General features: G+C 41.5%; 1 long non-coding RNA gene across 1 annotated transcript; it reads right to left on the bottom strand.

Annotated features, from left to right (window-relative positions):
* Positions 1-577: 577 nt before the first annotated feature.
* Positions 578-15,085, bottom strand: LOC138446120 (uncharacterized). Its single transcript, XR_011259130.1, has 4 exons — positions 14,925-15,085; positions 11,480-11,613; positions 9,314-9,434; positions 578-3,318 (listed from the first exon to the last, which is right to left on the bottom strand). It is a non-coding gene; the product is annotated as an uncharacterized lncRNA (long non-coding RNA).
* Between the last annotated feature and the right edge of the window lie 279 nt (positions 15,086-15,364).

Here is a 15,364-nt window from a genome sequence, read left to right on the forward strand (position 1 = left end):
ACTCTGAACCCTCACCCCGAACCCTTACCCTCACCCACGCCCTCACCCTGAACCCTCACCCTCACCCTCTCCCTGAACCCTCACCCTCACCCTCTCCCTGAACCCTCACCCTCACCCTCTCCCTGAATCCTCACCCTCATCCTGAATCCTAACCCTCACCCTGAATCCTTACCCTCACCCTCATCCTGAACCCTCACACCTCACCCCTCACCCTAACAAGTTTGGAGGGCTGTTCCACGAACTCTAACCTTTACCCTACCCTAACCGGACCCCCATCCACATCCTAACCCTAACCCACATCATAGTCACGCCCTCAGCCCTATACTTACCCTTGAAGTACCTACCCGCATCTTCTTCATTTTTGACACTTCCCATGCATAACAAAAGACGAGGTTGTAAGGTTTCAAACATGGATCCAAGACCCATTATCCACATAAAAGGGATATAAATACTATGATCACATCATTTAAATCTCTTGCATCACCAAAATACCTCTCCACCACTTATCCAGTCGCCATTGATGGATCACATCTATCTCATACATTTTATAACTTAGCAATCAAATACGCACCAGGACTCTGGGTAATTATAGAGACAAGATTTATTTATACCATAAATATTTCAACAAATTCCACTTTCTACGATGAGTTCAATCTTCACAAAAGTAGGATGAACAGCACCTGTTTCCACTAGGATCCATAGAGCGTGAAAATCTTAATGATGACCACCAGAAAGGTCAGCACGGTTGATATCACAGATTTTTCAGTGTTCCAATACAAGTTCTACCCAAATCCATAAAGAAAGACATACGCATAGGAAACTACAAATTGAAAGCAAGTCTATTGAGATAAATATTGGACATCAATTGTATGAATCTTTAAGGCATAACTGCAGACATTCTTCAGACATTCTTCAAATTCATAGAATGACAACAAAGTATGGCTACGTACAATCCATTCGGTTTTATGAACCACTCATGAATAACCTCACAAGCCATTTGAAACCAGATGACAATTTCAAATAGCTTTGATCTACAAACAAGGCTGTGAGACAGAAAGTTAAAATCGAAATACATGAAGTAAATCCTCAATAGATATGAAAACATCCCATGGTAGTGAAGTCAATTAGCATTAGTTATTAGGGCTTTCATGCACAGACTCATCTCTGATCGATGTGATCCCAATTCATATTTGGCAAAAAATACGAAAGCTGATCTTAACAGTCATATTATTTTTCTTTGTACCCCTAAAAAGAAAAATGAACATGAAAAACTAAATTAAGCTTGGAGGCTCACATTTCCCAATCGGTATACAAAGCAACAGCATGTCAAACTTTCTAATTCACATATGCATTTAAATGAAATTGGATGAAATACCCCTAAATAAACACATACTTCTATGCCCAATGTTTCACAAGGCAGAAAACGCTCAATGAATGAAACTGAGAGGGTAACAGCCAGGAAGGCCAGGGGTCTCCAAAGGGAGGAAATGGGGTGCAAGTGTCAGACAGTTGTTATCTGTCACTTCCGAGGCAGGAGGAAACAAGCTGTTATCTTTTTTCCCCTTCTTGATACAAATTTAAACAGAGATTTTCTCTTACAATTCTGTGTTGCTATAATGACACCTGGTTCCGCCTGAACTTCACTTTTCTCATACTTTGAGCTGACCAAGGCATTTTTCTCATGGAAAGGTTTGCCTTAAGCTATGTGAATGTACTATGTATTTACCCTAGACTCTATCTTCAAGTAGGTTCTGCCTAAAGGCTCAGAACTGACTTGACAAACCAATATGCTTTACTCATACATGGCTCTCCTGATCTATGTGAATGAAGCTATCCATTTGCTCATATCAATCGTTTTATGGCCCAGGATGACTCACCTGGTGCCACGGTCATCTCCATATATCTTGTGGGTGAGGGGTCTGCTGCCATTCCTTTCTCTAATGAGTAGACTGCTAGTAGCTAGATAACATCCAGCCAAAGATGAGTAGGGGGGCACTCTTTCTGCCCCCTTCTGATGTCTATGTCAGAAGCTTTCTCTCTTTTATACTTTAATAAAACGTTGGGACACAAAAGCTCTGACTGATCAACCCTCATCACTGGCCCCGGGTTGAATTCTTCCTCTAAGGAGCCCAAGAATTCAAGCATCTTTCATGGTTAGACAACAACCTTTCCAAACAATGGTCTTTTCAAAAAAAAAAAATGATGATAAGTGATGAGTATGCATATGTCTACGAATGAAATGGGACCTATATGTCAAACCACATAAAAATATATCTTCCCTCAACATACATATAACACAACCAGGCCTTCACATGCATCGATTCTCCAACTATCAAGTCATACAAATATGGATGTAAAATATCACAATACATTCCAAAGTTTAAAAGTGATGGATATTGACTTTCGCCCGCTGGTGCTTCTTTTTATGTCATCTCCATTATATTAGCTATGACAACGAATCATGTGCTGTGCGAAGTCACTTACATTGTGTCCAACTCCTTGGGATCATATGGACTAGGCCCCACCAGGCTCCTCTCTCCATGAGATTCTCTAGGCAAAGATACTGGAGGGGGTTGCCATGCTCTCCCTCAGGAGATCTTCCTGCCCCAGGGATGGAATCCATACCTCCCATGTCTCCTGCATGGGTATGTTCTGCATGTTCTTTACCACTAGAACCACCTGGGAAGCCCCAAGACACATGAACATCAGTGGATTTGGGGATCCACGGGGCATATACAGAACCATTCCTCCAACAAAACTGAAGAATGACTTTAAAATCTCAAACAAAACATGAGTATATGTGTTCACAAACTTCATGGAGCAAGGGTTTCTTCGATCTGAAAACTGGCATCGATGAAGGACTGTGTGAAGAATACTTCAAAGTCTATTTGGCAAACACAGCCTACGTTGGCTATATTTAGTCCTCAGTTGAATGGAATGTCATGAGTACTGGTCATTTCAAATAAGTAGCCTATGACGCTGTTTACACTTATTGGGACGCGTGGTATACCACATTCACACATTTCAGTAGCATTGGTGCAAAAACGATACATTTCTCAGGGGAAGCTTCTACATGGACTCCTGGGATCAGAGCTCTAACTCATACACACATACTTTTCCTTTTAAAATGATCCTGCATGATAAGCAAACAAAACACTGGATGAACACCTAGACGGTGAGCTCTGTACTAAATGATTTTAAAGCCAGTAGATGGAATGAGCTGATGAGGAAGACTACAAACGAGTCATCTTCTTCAACTTGGTCAAACCGCTCATAGTCATACAAGTGAATGAAAAGTTGAGCCTGTTGTCATTAAATCTGTTTAAAAGAAATAGAATAATAAAACAAATTAGTAACTCTTATTTTCTTAATAAACATTGTATTATTTCTGCACAGCTTTGTTACTGGCATGAATAGAATATCTACAATAATAACTTGTCACAGTGAAATGGATTCACATTCGATATCGATTCACATCTATAATTGATGCCATAGCTGTTTGATACTATTGCTTGAATGAATGCAACTTATGTGACTTCACAAACTACAAACACGACTAACATAATAGGTATTAAAAAACCTTGAGTGACATGAGCGTGAAGACTTAGTAGAGTTGCTCTCAAGAATAATGATACTATTATTCGCTCTAGCCATAGTACTGGAATCTGTACATTAACACCCCTGCAAAACAAAAGGAAAGGATAGAATAATAATAAAGGAACTTCATAACTATATTCCTACTGTAAACATTCAACACTATGTTTTCTTTTAAACTGACTTTCATATTTGGTCTACTGTAACCTCTTCTGTGTTCATTTTATGCTAAACTTATTGCTAACAGTAAAATTACCATACGAGCTCTAATTAATTTTTTTTTTTACTTGCAAAGCTACTGATAGAACCAAAGGCCAATATCTACATCAAACAGGAGAAACGGAATGGAAACTGTAAACAATTTTATGGAAGAACATTTCCGTGCTCCTATTCAGTCAAATGGGCATTCAAAAGGATGTGATTTTTCTGAAAGTTTATTTCAGAAACTTGGAATTGGATGACTGCAAACAATAAAACTAACAATATATTGATACATAATATTAATAATATACAGTGGGTCATTCTTTTTTTATTCTGCCACAGCTAACAGACAGAAAGTCAGTTGTCATAACTACTACTAACATAAGACCCTCACCGATAAGTGAAGATATATAGGAAAATCCATAATAGCTCTAAAAACCATCAAAGATAAAATGGTAATTAAAAAATACACTGACAGTTTAGCTGGTATAAGAAACAGGATGATTATGAAAGCAAAGCCAACAATCATGGATAGGCCATGGAAGCCCGTGGCTGTCACCAGTGTTGACTTATATCCTTCATCTGAGGTTGTTAAAAGTGCTTGGTAAAATCCAGAGGTTTGCAGCAGTGGTAACCTCCTGAACAGACTGAAATAAAAAGGGTTTCCAGAATATCCTGATGATTTCCATCTACTAGGCTGTGATGAGCTCAAGCAATGCATACTCCAGAGGACAGAAGACAGACAGGTTGGGAACACGTCTACTGCACTTACGGAGAAAGGGAATGTTGCTGCTCAGCCTAGTACAAGTGTAGAAGCAACACCTTGGTGATTCGACCTTTAAAGACTCGATACATATGAGAACGACTGGTATGAATAAACCTTCAGAAGTGCTTTCTCAGACCTCCTCCCATCATAAGCACAAGCATAATGAAAACACTGAGTTTTCATGGTCTCACCCAAAATAAGACTCACTTATGGCTTTGCTTTGAGAATAGTTGAACTACTCATTGTTCAAGAGAAATGATCCTTTCTTCTCTGAAGATTTGTGAATCATTCACAGGGTGTGGTGAATAAACTACTTAAGGGTCTAATACATAAAAATGCAATAGGCTAAGCACAGAGATGTTTTTCTCCCTTTCTCAAAGGATGGAATGGAACATTTTGTATTTGCACTGATTTTATGTCTTGACTTCATGTACAATTATATACTGATTTTTTTAGTTGACATACAATAGGACTAAAAATATTGATATAATACTGATAACTCATGTTGGTATGTGTGGTTGTCACATAGGATTCACAGGAGATTTAAATTCACAGTTGTCAACGTAAAGGATGAATGCTATTTAGCTTCTTCGTGAATCTAGACCACGAATGAAGAGTTTTCCTCAACATATTTCACTGAGAGAAATACAAGGATGATAGGCATAATACTATGCTTCGACTCATGGATATCTAAGCATTGCTCACAATACAGATCTGATTTTCAACATCAGGGTTCTTTCAGTGTCCTTGAACAGCATTTGTTTTTCTGTATACAGAAGAAAAAACTCATGAGTATCAAACTGGTTCACATAAAACATGTGTATGAATTGTTATCTTCCTGAACCAGGGATCAAACCCACATCACTTCCCCCTCCTGCACTGGTAGGCAGATTTTTTATTTATCAACTGTGCCACCTAGGAATCGACATACATTTCAAGGACCACTGCCATCAGCTTCTACTGTTCATGACCAAAGTAGGAGAAACAATATTGGAAGAAGTACTCATAAGGGTACTCATAGGAAGTACTCATAAGTCAAGGAACTGTTATACTGGGTACTCTCGTTGTTACTGGGACAAGTCAGTTCCTCCGATGATGATGGGTATAACTGAAAAATTATTACAAATGCATGGGCTGCGATGTCTACGTGATAAATGTGTTCCTCTTATACTATTGCTTCAGGGATGCCTACTTCAGCATGAAGGAATGCACTTCAAGGGATGCCCGCTATTCCAGCTCAAGCAACAGATAGTGAAGTGCAGATCATTGTCCTTTGTTGAAAATAATCAGCACTTTGTCAACATAGGGAACATGCCAGAGGAACCCTTGGGATGGAACTCTAAAAACAGGTTGGGCCCTCTTTTTGCCAAGCCCTGCGATAAAATACAAATCAGAAAAAGAAAAATAGCATCGGTTTTGTCAGGACTTCCTCATCTTTTCTTTCTCGGTAGCAGGAAGCAGACATTGAGGCCAGAGGACTGCAGGATTTCATTGTGAACTAACGTTGGGTGGGGTGGAAGCTCATCACTCTAGTAAGAATGTGGTTCAATAAAATGGAATTTCATTCACTTCATGGACATAGAGTTCTATAATCCTTCATTAAGGAATTCAATAAGCTATATTTCCTTACACCTTCACAATCTCTTGGTTTACGAGAACATCAATTGCTAGTCCAGCACTTATACAATGAGTGTTACAGGTAGTATGAATGTATAAATGATGATGAGCAATGACAGGAAGTTTATTTAATCTCTGTTTGAATTCTTGATTTTTTATATAATTTTTTATAATATCCTTACAGATGTGAATATTTTACTGACATGTATAAATACACGTTGAGTAGTGCTATGATAACTCATAGGGTTGGCACAATAAATATCATGGTTACTATGTGCTTTTCATATATTCCTTTTGAGATTCTCTTCCATTATACATTATCATAAGATATTTAATAGTTTCCTAAACTGTACAGTAGGTCCTTGTGGCTTCTTTTATATATAGTAATGTACTTGTTAATAATTCAAACAAAAACTGGTACACAAATACTCATAGTGACATTCACAATAGCTCAAAGGTAGAACTCATTCAAGTGTCCGTTGGTGGGAGACTGAATATGCAACACAAGGTATATTCAGAAGCTTGAACGGTATTCCACCATACGAAAAAGTACATTAAATGGTGCTGCCACTCTGCAAGACATTACAGAAATGACTCCAAAACAAACACATGGAATAAATACATAGTTCAATTCCAATTCAAGCTATGTACCCAAAAGGATTGGGAAAGGGGGCTGAAAAAATGGATACTTCTTCCGTCATACTCACAACAGCATGATTCACACTGGCAAACAAACAGAAGTGATCTAAGTGTCCATGGCAGCCAATTCCATAAACAAACTGTGGTATACACACAATGGAATCTGATTCGGCCCTTCAAAGTCAGTAATTCTGACAATGCGACAATGTGGACAAACCTTATGGTCATTAGATCATGTGAAATAAACCAGACCAAGAAAAGACAAACGTTCTGTGATTCCACTCATATGAGATATCCAAACAAGTCAAATCTGTCAGAAATAGCAGAGAGTGATTCCGACCGATCGAAAAGAGTTCATGTTTCATGGACCTCAGTTTCCCTTGGAAAAACTGACTTCCCGTGATATCTCCAAAACCAATTAGACAAATAATTGGAAGCTATATCCAGTCAAATGAATGTAGACATAATGTTATATACAGTGTACACCAAACTCACTCAAACTTCTTAACAGACAAAAGGCAAAACTGTATCTATGGTACCTCAGCTTAGCTTAAAACTGTATCTACAGTACCTCACTTCTGCTTATAAAATTTAACAACAACAACAACAACACACTAAAGTCTATCCAAAAAAGGATATAAAACATATATAACATTAACTTTAAAGGATTAGACATTGAAACTGTGAAAAACCTTATTCACAAAACTTAAACACAAGCCACAGGAAAATATATTTATAAAATACATATCTGATAAAGGATTGTACTCCAAATATACCAAAAAATCTAGAACAATCTCATAAAAAATGTATACACCTAAACACCTGTCCTACAAAAATATAAAGATAGTAAATAAGCCTATCAAAAAGACTCAAAATCACATATCATTAGGAAATTACAAACTAAAATAACAGTGAGGTAGCACTGCACACCTATTAGATCCAGTAAACTCAAAAAAAAAAAAAAACGGGGGTAGGGCACAACTTCTCCGGTGGCTCAGTGGTAAAGAATCTGCCTGACAATGCAAGACACTCTAGTTTGATCCCTTACCCCAGAAGATCCCACATGCCACAGAGAAACATAGCTGGATTTTTCCACAGCTAAACAAAGCTCACCTGTGACCTGAATACTATATGGCTAGCACTTACTAAACAGCTTTGAAAACGTCCAGACAAAAAGTATCACATGATTATATACAACAGCTCTACTTGTAATAACTAAAAACTTTCAAATATCAGGATGTCTTCAGTAGATGACAGTGTAAACAAATGGGGATACATCCAAAGTGAAGGGGAGCAAATGCTACCACAAAATATACCACCTCAGCATGAGAATTAGTGGGACCCAATTAACTTTTTTTTTTAGAGGACACATGATCATCTCTGAAACCCAAGTTCAAGACAGCTCTTCTGTGAGTCACATTTACCAGAGAAATCTCATTTCAAAGGAATCCTCTCTATATGCCAGATAGAAGGATGAGACACAGTCTTTTGAAACTCTTTTTTCTTTTCTATCGATAGGGAAAGCTAAGCCGTAAATCTGCACAACCACCATACCCTTCCTTTCCTTTGGTTGTATCTGTAAAATATTTGTTTCTTTTTTAATTTGGCTGCGCCAGGTCAACCTTCATTGAGGTAAGCCAGATATTTAGCTACAACATGCAAATTCTCCTTTGTGGCATGGGAGATCTAGCTCTTGGATCAGGGAATGAACCTGGGCCTCCTTCTTTGGGAGTGTCCAGTCTCAGCCACTGGACCACCAGAAAGTGCCTGTTTTGTTTTCAGATGAAGATGGAATCTAAGGTGATATCTTGGGCCATTTCAGTCACTGACTCAGTTTCCTGAGTTTCTCCAAAGCACGCACAAGGTGCACATTATTAAACTGGTTTGCAAAACAAGAAAAGGTTGTCTGCTACAACACTGTATGCTTACAAATATCTAAATGGTAAATGGCATATTATTTATTTTTAATTACTATGGGGGGGGGGGAAAGAATGCAGGATTCATACATGTTACCACATGAATAAATATTAAAACCATCTTCAGTGAAAAAGAAATCCACATCGAAAAGGCCACCCAGAACCCTTATTCACCATGTCTGCTTTCAATCCATCAAGTTTGTCCAAATAACTGAAAATCTCAGTAACACTCTAAATAAAGAAAAAAGGATGAAGATGGAAACAAAAGATATATTCATACACTTGAACAATTGCTAAAAGTGGAAGTGGGGCAGTGGATTACATTATAATGTAGGTACCATATGATTTCCTGATTTTGGAGATTATGTGCTGGTTCTGCAGAAGGTACCCATTTTGGATAAAACACATAGAGTATTTTAGATGATGTGGCAAATGCTAGCACTTGTTCCCATTGCTAGGCATTTTCTGTACATTTTAAATGACTGGAAAGTATACTAGGTTTCAAAACAACCATGTCAATACCACAAAAGAAATTTAGAGCAGACAGGCAGGAAACTTTCTGATACAGGCCAAGACTTACCCAGATGAAGTTCAAGGGAAGCTGCGATGCTCACTGCCCGTGAAGGAGTCCACGTGGAATGAAGAAGTAGTGTGGGAAGTCTATTAGTAACCACCATGTCTTGGGTCCTCCGGATGACCTACTGCAGGAGAAACAGATCTTACAGATAAAATGTTCCACATCACTTCACAAAAAGTTGTTAGACTACATTCAGTAAAGCTGAATCATTTTGGATTAATTTACAATCATAAAATACTACCCTTTACAGTCCAAAAATCACTTGCATTTCTATACACTAATAACAATCAGGAAAAAAATATTAAGAAAATCCCACTTAAATAAAACATCTAGCAACAAACTTAATCAAGAACATAAAAAACCAGTAGTCAGAAAACTAGAAGGCACTGATAAAGAAACCAAAGAAAATACAAACACACAGAAAATTATTCCACGCTCATGCACTGGAACAATGAGGAATTAAAAGGTCCATTCCAACCAAAGTCATCAACAAATACACGGACTGCAATCACAAAATAATATTCAATGGCATTTTTCACAGAAATAGAAATATTCCTAATATTAGGCTGCTACTGTTGAACAGGACCTTAAACGGCCAAAAAGACTCTGAGAAAGAGGAACACAGCTGGAGGCATCTTCCTATCCCTCTTCAAACTACATCACGGAGCTGTAGTGACCACCACAGTGAGGAACTGGCAGGAACACAGACACATGGACTCCAGGAGAGAATAGAGAGCCCAGAAACGAACCCACCTGTACATGGTCAGTTCCTGAAAATCAAACCAGGAACGAGCGAAGAGGAAAGGACAGTCTTCTCAAGAAACAGTGACAGGAAAATGGCCACCTACACGGAAGAACATCAGTGTTCATCCTCTACATCATCTAACGCAAATCTAACTGAAAACCCACCGCTTTGCACACGGAGCTCTTTCCCCCTGAGTCCTCTGAGATGGACCTCCAGTCAGCCCTCAGCTGGACACAGGAAACGTCTACTCCATCCTCATTTTTCGCTCTTGCAGCGCCTCCCTGCTGGTGGGCACTGAGGCAACCCTGCTCCTCTCAGCCTGGATGCAGCCCTGTTATCCAGAAGCCTGAGCCCTGATGGTCCTGAGGAGACAAAGCTCCCGCCAGCTGCTCACGGAGCAGAGTCTAAAGGCAAAGCGTCCTGGGCCCGCGGGTCAGAGGGGCCTTTGGCGCCCCCTGCGGGCCACAAGAGAAGAGCGGGCAGCCCGGTGCTCACAGACCTCAGAGGGCTCACCCAGAAGCAGCTCTGCTGCGAGCACTCAGACTGGAAGCCCAAACTGAAATGGAGCAGAATAGCTCCATGACCCTCCGCAAAACATGGCTAAGGAACAATCAGAGCCTGCATGGAATGCAGCCATAAAAAGGAACACATTTGAGTTTGTTCTAATAAAGGGGAGGGAAGTCAGTCAAAGAGAGAAAAACATGGAATCTAGAAGGATGGTACTGACGAGTCTGTTCACAGAGCAGCAATGGAGGTGCAGACATAGAGAACAGACTTACAGACGAGGGTGGGGAACAAGAGGGAGAGGGTGAGATGAATGGAGAGAGCAGCATGGATGCAGGTACACCTACATTTGTAAATAGACAACCAATGGGAATTTGCTGTATGATTCAGGGAACTCAAACTGGGGCTCAGTAGTAACCTGGAGAGGTGGGAATGCGTGCGAGGTGGGAGGGAGATTCAAGAGCAAGAGGACATAGGTACACCTATGGTTAATTCATGTGGATGTATGACAAATCAAACCAATATTGTAAAGCAATGATCAATCAACTAAAAGAAATAACTTTAAAAAAATATGAACATAAACACAAACTTTGCAACAAGGTAACTCCATTTAAAAAACTATAGAATTTTAGAAAACTGCAAAAGTTCTACATGACCGTTGGTCTGGTGATCAGGTCTAACATACACAAAACAAGCCAACTTACCAAATTATGAATATAAATTATTTAAAACATTGCCTTTTATCATTTCATACATTTACCCTGTGGAGGACCTTACTCGAGAGAACCAAAAACAAACTGTTAAATGAACCACGGACCACCCACCCTGGCCAGGCAACAGAGAAAAGAAAACACTTGCAGGAATCATCTTACAACAGGAGGTCCTGGGAAGGAACAAGGAACGAACAAGCTACCACCAACCAGAATTCTGGAGAGGTCAGGAGATGGGAGGCTCCAGTTCAGAGGTCCTACCAACCTCCCAGGATCCACTTCGCTGGAATCCATCTCAGCTGAGTGATGCGTGTGCCCCCAAGAAGGATCCCAATTCAGAATGCCTGGCAAGAGACAAACCAGAAATGAGCCCGATGACCATAAAACCTGAGACTGTGAGCCACGTGACAGAGTGGTTCTCTCCGTTTCCCTCACCCTCCTGCCCTCCACCCTGGCAGCCCTTCCCAATAAAGCCTCTCGCTTGGACAGCACTCCTCTCCTCAGACAACTCATTGCCCAGTGTCAGACAAGAACTCACTCTCAAGCCCTGAAAGGGATCCCCCTTCCTTCATCAAAAGCAATATCCAGGAGAAAATATCTTCAAAACGCTATCTTGCAGAGAAGGAAATCAGAGAAGGCAATGGCAGCCCACTCCAGTACCATTGCCTGGAGAATCCCACGGACAGAGGAGCCTGGTAGGCTGCAACCCCGGGGTCACTAAGAGACGGACACGACTTCACTGAGTGGCTTCACTTTCACTTTTCACTTTCATGCACTGGAGAAGGACATGGCAACCCACTCCAGTGTTCTTGCCTGGAGAATCCCAGGGACAGAGGAGCCTGGTAGGCTGCTGTCTATGGGGTCGCGCAGAGTCAGGCACGACTGAAGCGACGCAGCAGCAGCAGCAGCAGCAGCAGCAGCAGCAGCAGCAGCAGCAGCAGCAGAGAAGGAAATGGCACCACCTGCAGTACTCTGGTCTCAGAAATCCCAGGGACAGAGGAGCTTGGTGGGCTACAGTCCAAAAGCAGGGCATTTCTGATGGGAGGAAACAGTCCCAGGGAAGCTGAGCTGCTCACCAAAGGCCCCAGAGCTTTGGATAGCACACCAGAGCTGGGGCTGAGGATTCCCAGCTGCCATGCCTCTTGATCCTGGCCTCTTTCACTAGATACATGTGTGGAAAACTAGTCTAAAATATGCCCTGGTGGTTCCATAGTAAAGAATCCACCCCCCGGTGCTGGAGATGCATGTGCGATCCCTAGGATGGGAAGATCCCACATCCTATGGAGCCCGTGTGCCACAACAGCCGAGCGAGCCTGTGCTCTAGATCCTGGAAGCCACGATGCCGAGTTCACATGCTGCAGCCACTGAAGCCCGTGAGCCTGTGCCCCTCAACAAGAGGAGACACTGCAGTGAGAAGCCTGCAAACCACTAGTTATGGCCCATGCTCACCAAAACTAGAGAAAAGCCCACACACAAAGAGGCAACACAGCCAACAATCAATAAAACTGTTTTCCTAAAACAATGCATATCTGACAAAGAAACTGTATTCGAATTGTCCAAGAACACTAGAGCAAACAAGCCCATTCATAATTGGTAGCGACTGAAATAGACACCTGGCCACTGAGGGTATACTGATAGTAAACTATCATACAAAAACATACTCAAGATACTGGTGCAATGCATGCAGAGCCCCCTTTGAAAGACAATCTGACAGTTTTTTTTTCAGTAACCACGTGGGACAAGCACTGAATTCTGTGTATGACAAGCGGTGGAAGCCAGGTATCTTACCATTGGAATGCAAAGTTACAGATAAACAAAAGGAAACGTTACAATGTCCATGTCGTGGTGGATCAGGTTGGAGACATCACAAATTACCTTTAACTGAATATGTTCAAAGGTGAGCTGGAATACATGGATATATATATATATATCCATGTATTGTCAGCTGAGCATATTGAGCTCCTACATGTATGTTTTAAATATCATTCTCTAATAAAAGGGAACAGGAAACATCTCCAATGGCCCGGTGGTAAAGAATCTGCCTACCGATGCAGGGAACACGGGTTCAATTCCTGTGTAGGAGATTCCACACGCCCAGGGGCAACGAAGCCCTTGAACAGCTCTTGAAGTTTGCATGCTCCAGAGCCCAAGTTCTGCAAACAGAGAAAGCACTGCAATGAGAAGCCATGGCACAGCAACTAGAGGGTAGCCTCTGCTCACTACAACTAGACAAACGAGCAATAAAGACCCAGCACAGTCAAAAATAATGTAATGTTTAAAAAAAGGACAGTTCTTTGAAGAAATGACTGAGACTAGGGGTGAGACTGTAAATATATGAGACAGGGTCATCTTAAATTATGAGAAATTAAAGAAACTAAAGACAACTATCAAGCTGTCCAAACTGATACAAATGAATGATGACACAGTGTTATCTGTATACACCAGCAAATAACAATCTGAAAAGGAATTTAAACAAACGATTCCCTTTCAGTCATGTCAACATTAATAAAAGACTTTGCTATGGACAGAATGAGGATAACAAGACTGGCACACTGGAAATGATACATGATTGCTGAAAAATACCCTAAAGACATGGACAGATATGCCATAGCGATGAAAAGGCTTCAGTTGGCAATACCATGGAATGCATCTTCAATCTGAAATGAAGATTCAATATGAATTTCAAAAGGCTGAAAGGTGGTTGCTAAACCACAAAAGATGCCAGCATTCTTGGACTCCAGAGGAGAATTCAATCCAGGGCAAGTGACGAAGCTTGATGGCTCAGAGGTTTTCTGTTAAAAAGTTTTATTAAAATATAAAAGAGATCGAGAGAGCTGCTGACGTAGACAGTAAAAGGGGGAAGAGTACCCCCTGCTAGTCTTTAGCCAGATGTTATAGAGCCACTAGCAGTCTGCTAATGAAAGAAAGACAATGTGTCAGAGAATGGCACCAGGCCCCTCACCCACAGCATGCATTGAGATAACATTGGCAGCAGATGAGTCATCCCAGGCCATAAAATGATGGACATGAATCTTGAAGAAAGGCAGATTTCCAAGCAAATATATAGTTTCATTCACATAGATTAAGAGAACAAGGTATGAGTAAAACATACTGGTTTGTCAAGTTTTTTCTGAGCCTTTAGGGGAAACTGACCTGAAGACAGAGCCTTGGGTAAATACATAGTACATTAGCATACCTTAAGACAAACATTTCCATAAGAAAAATGCATTGCTTAGTTCAAGGTTTGAGGAAAGTTAAATTCAGGTGGAGCCAGGAGTGGTCATGGCAACACAGAAATTTCTGAGAAACCTTTTAAATTTGTATCAAGATGGAGAAAAAAAAATGCAGCACTCTTTTGTCTCCTCCGGCCTCTTAAGAGAGAGAAAAAAACGTCTGACACTTGCAGTCTATTTTCTCTGTCTGGAGACCCCTGGCCTTCCTGCCTGTTATCCTCTCCAGGCCTGTAGGAAGCAATACACTAGGCTGCTTGGGAAAACCGCGCGGGTCTGAGCTTTATGCAAAGGGGTAAAGCAGTAAAACCCTTGGCCCCAAAGGCGAGGCTTTTCTGCGACCGCCATTTTAGTCGGCTCCGAGACTGCAAACAAAGAGGGCAGAATACATGGTTCCCTGCTCCGCCCAGTCCGAGTTCCCTTACCTGTGGCCCACAGCCCTGCGCTCTGCTCGCTGGATGCCAATCGACGGGGACCCAGGAGCCCACGAAACGAGCATTCCCAGCTGCAATGGCGAGCCCTGAGAGCCCTGGCCCCCGACGCGCCGCCATGTTCATCCCGCCCCAGACCCGCTCACGTGAGCCGCGCTCCTGACCAGCCGCCCAGGCTCGCCCCGCCCCCGACGCGCTCACGGTGCGCCCCACCCCCACGCCCCCTTCCAGGACAGGCCCGCGGGACCGCGACTGCCTCCAGGTGAAACACAAGGACAAGCAAATCCACCCCACCGAGACAATCCAAGCTTTTTCTCAGCTGATCTGTCTATGATTTAGGGATAAAACTATGACTATAGAAAGCAAAGATGACCTAGGACAGCCATGATAGTCTATAGAGCCAGACCCTGGCGGGCAGAGGCTTGAAGAGGGTC

Source organism: Ovis canadensis, chromosome 9, assembly GCF_042477335.2.
Source record: "Ovis canadensis isolate MfBH-ARS-UI-01 breed Bighorn chromosome 9, ARS-UI_OviCan_v2, whole genome shotgun sequence".
Lineage (NCBI taxonomy): Eukaryota > Metazoa > Chordata > Mammalia > Artiodactyla > Bovidae > Ovis > Ovis canadensis.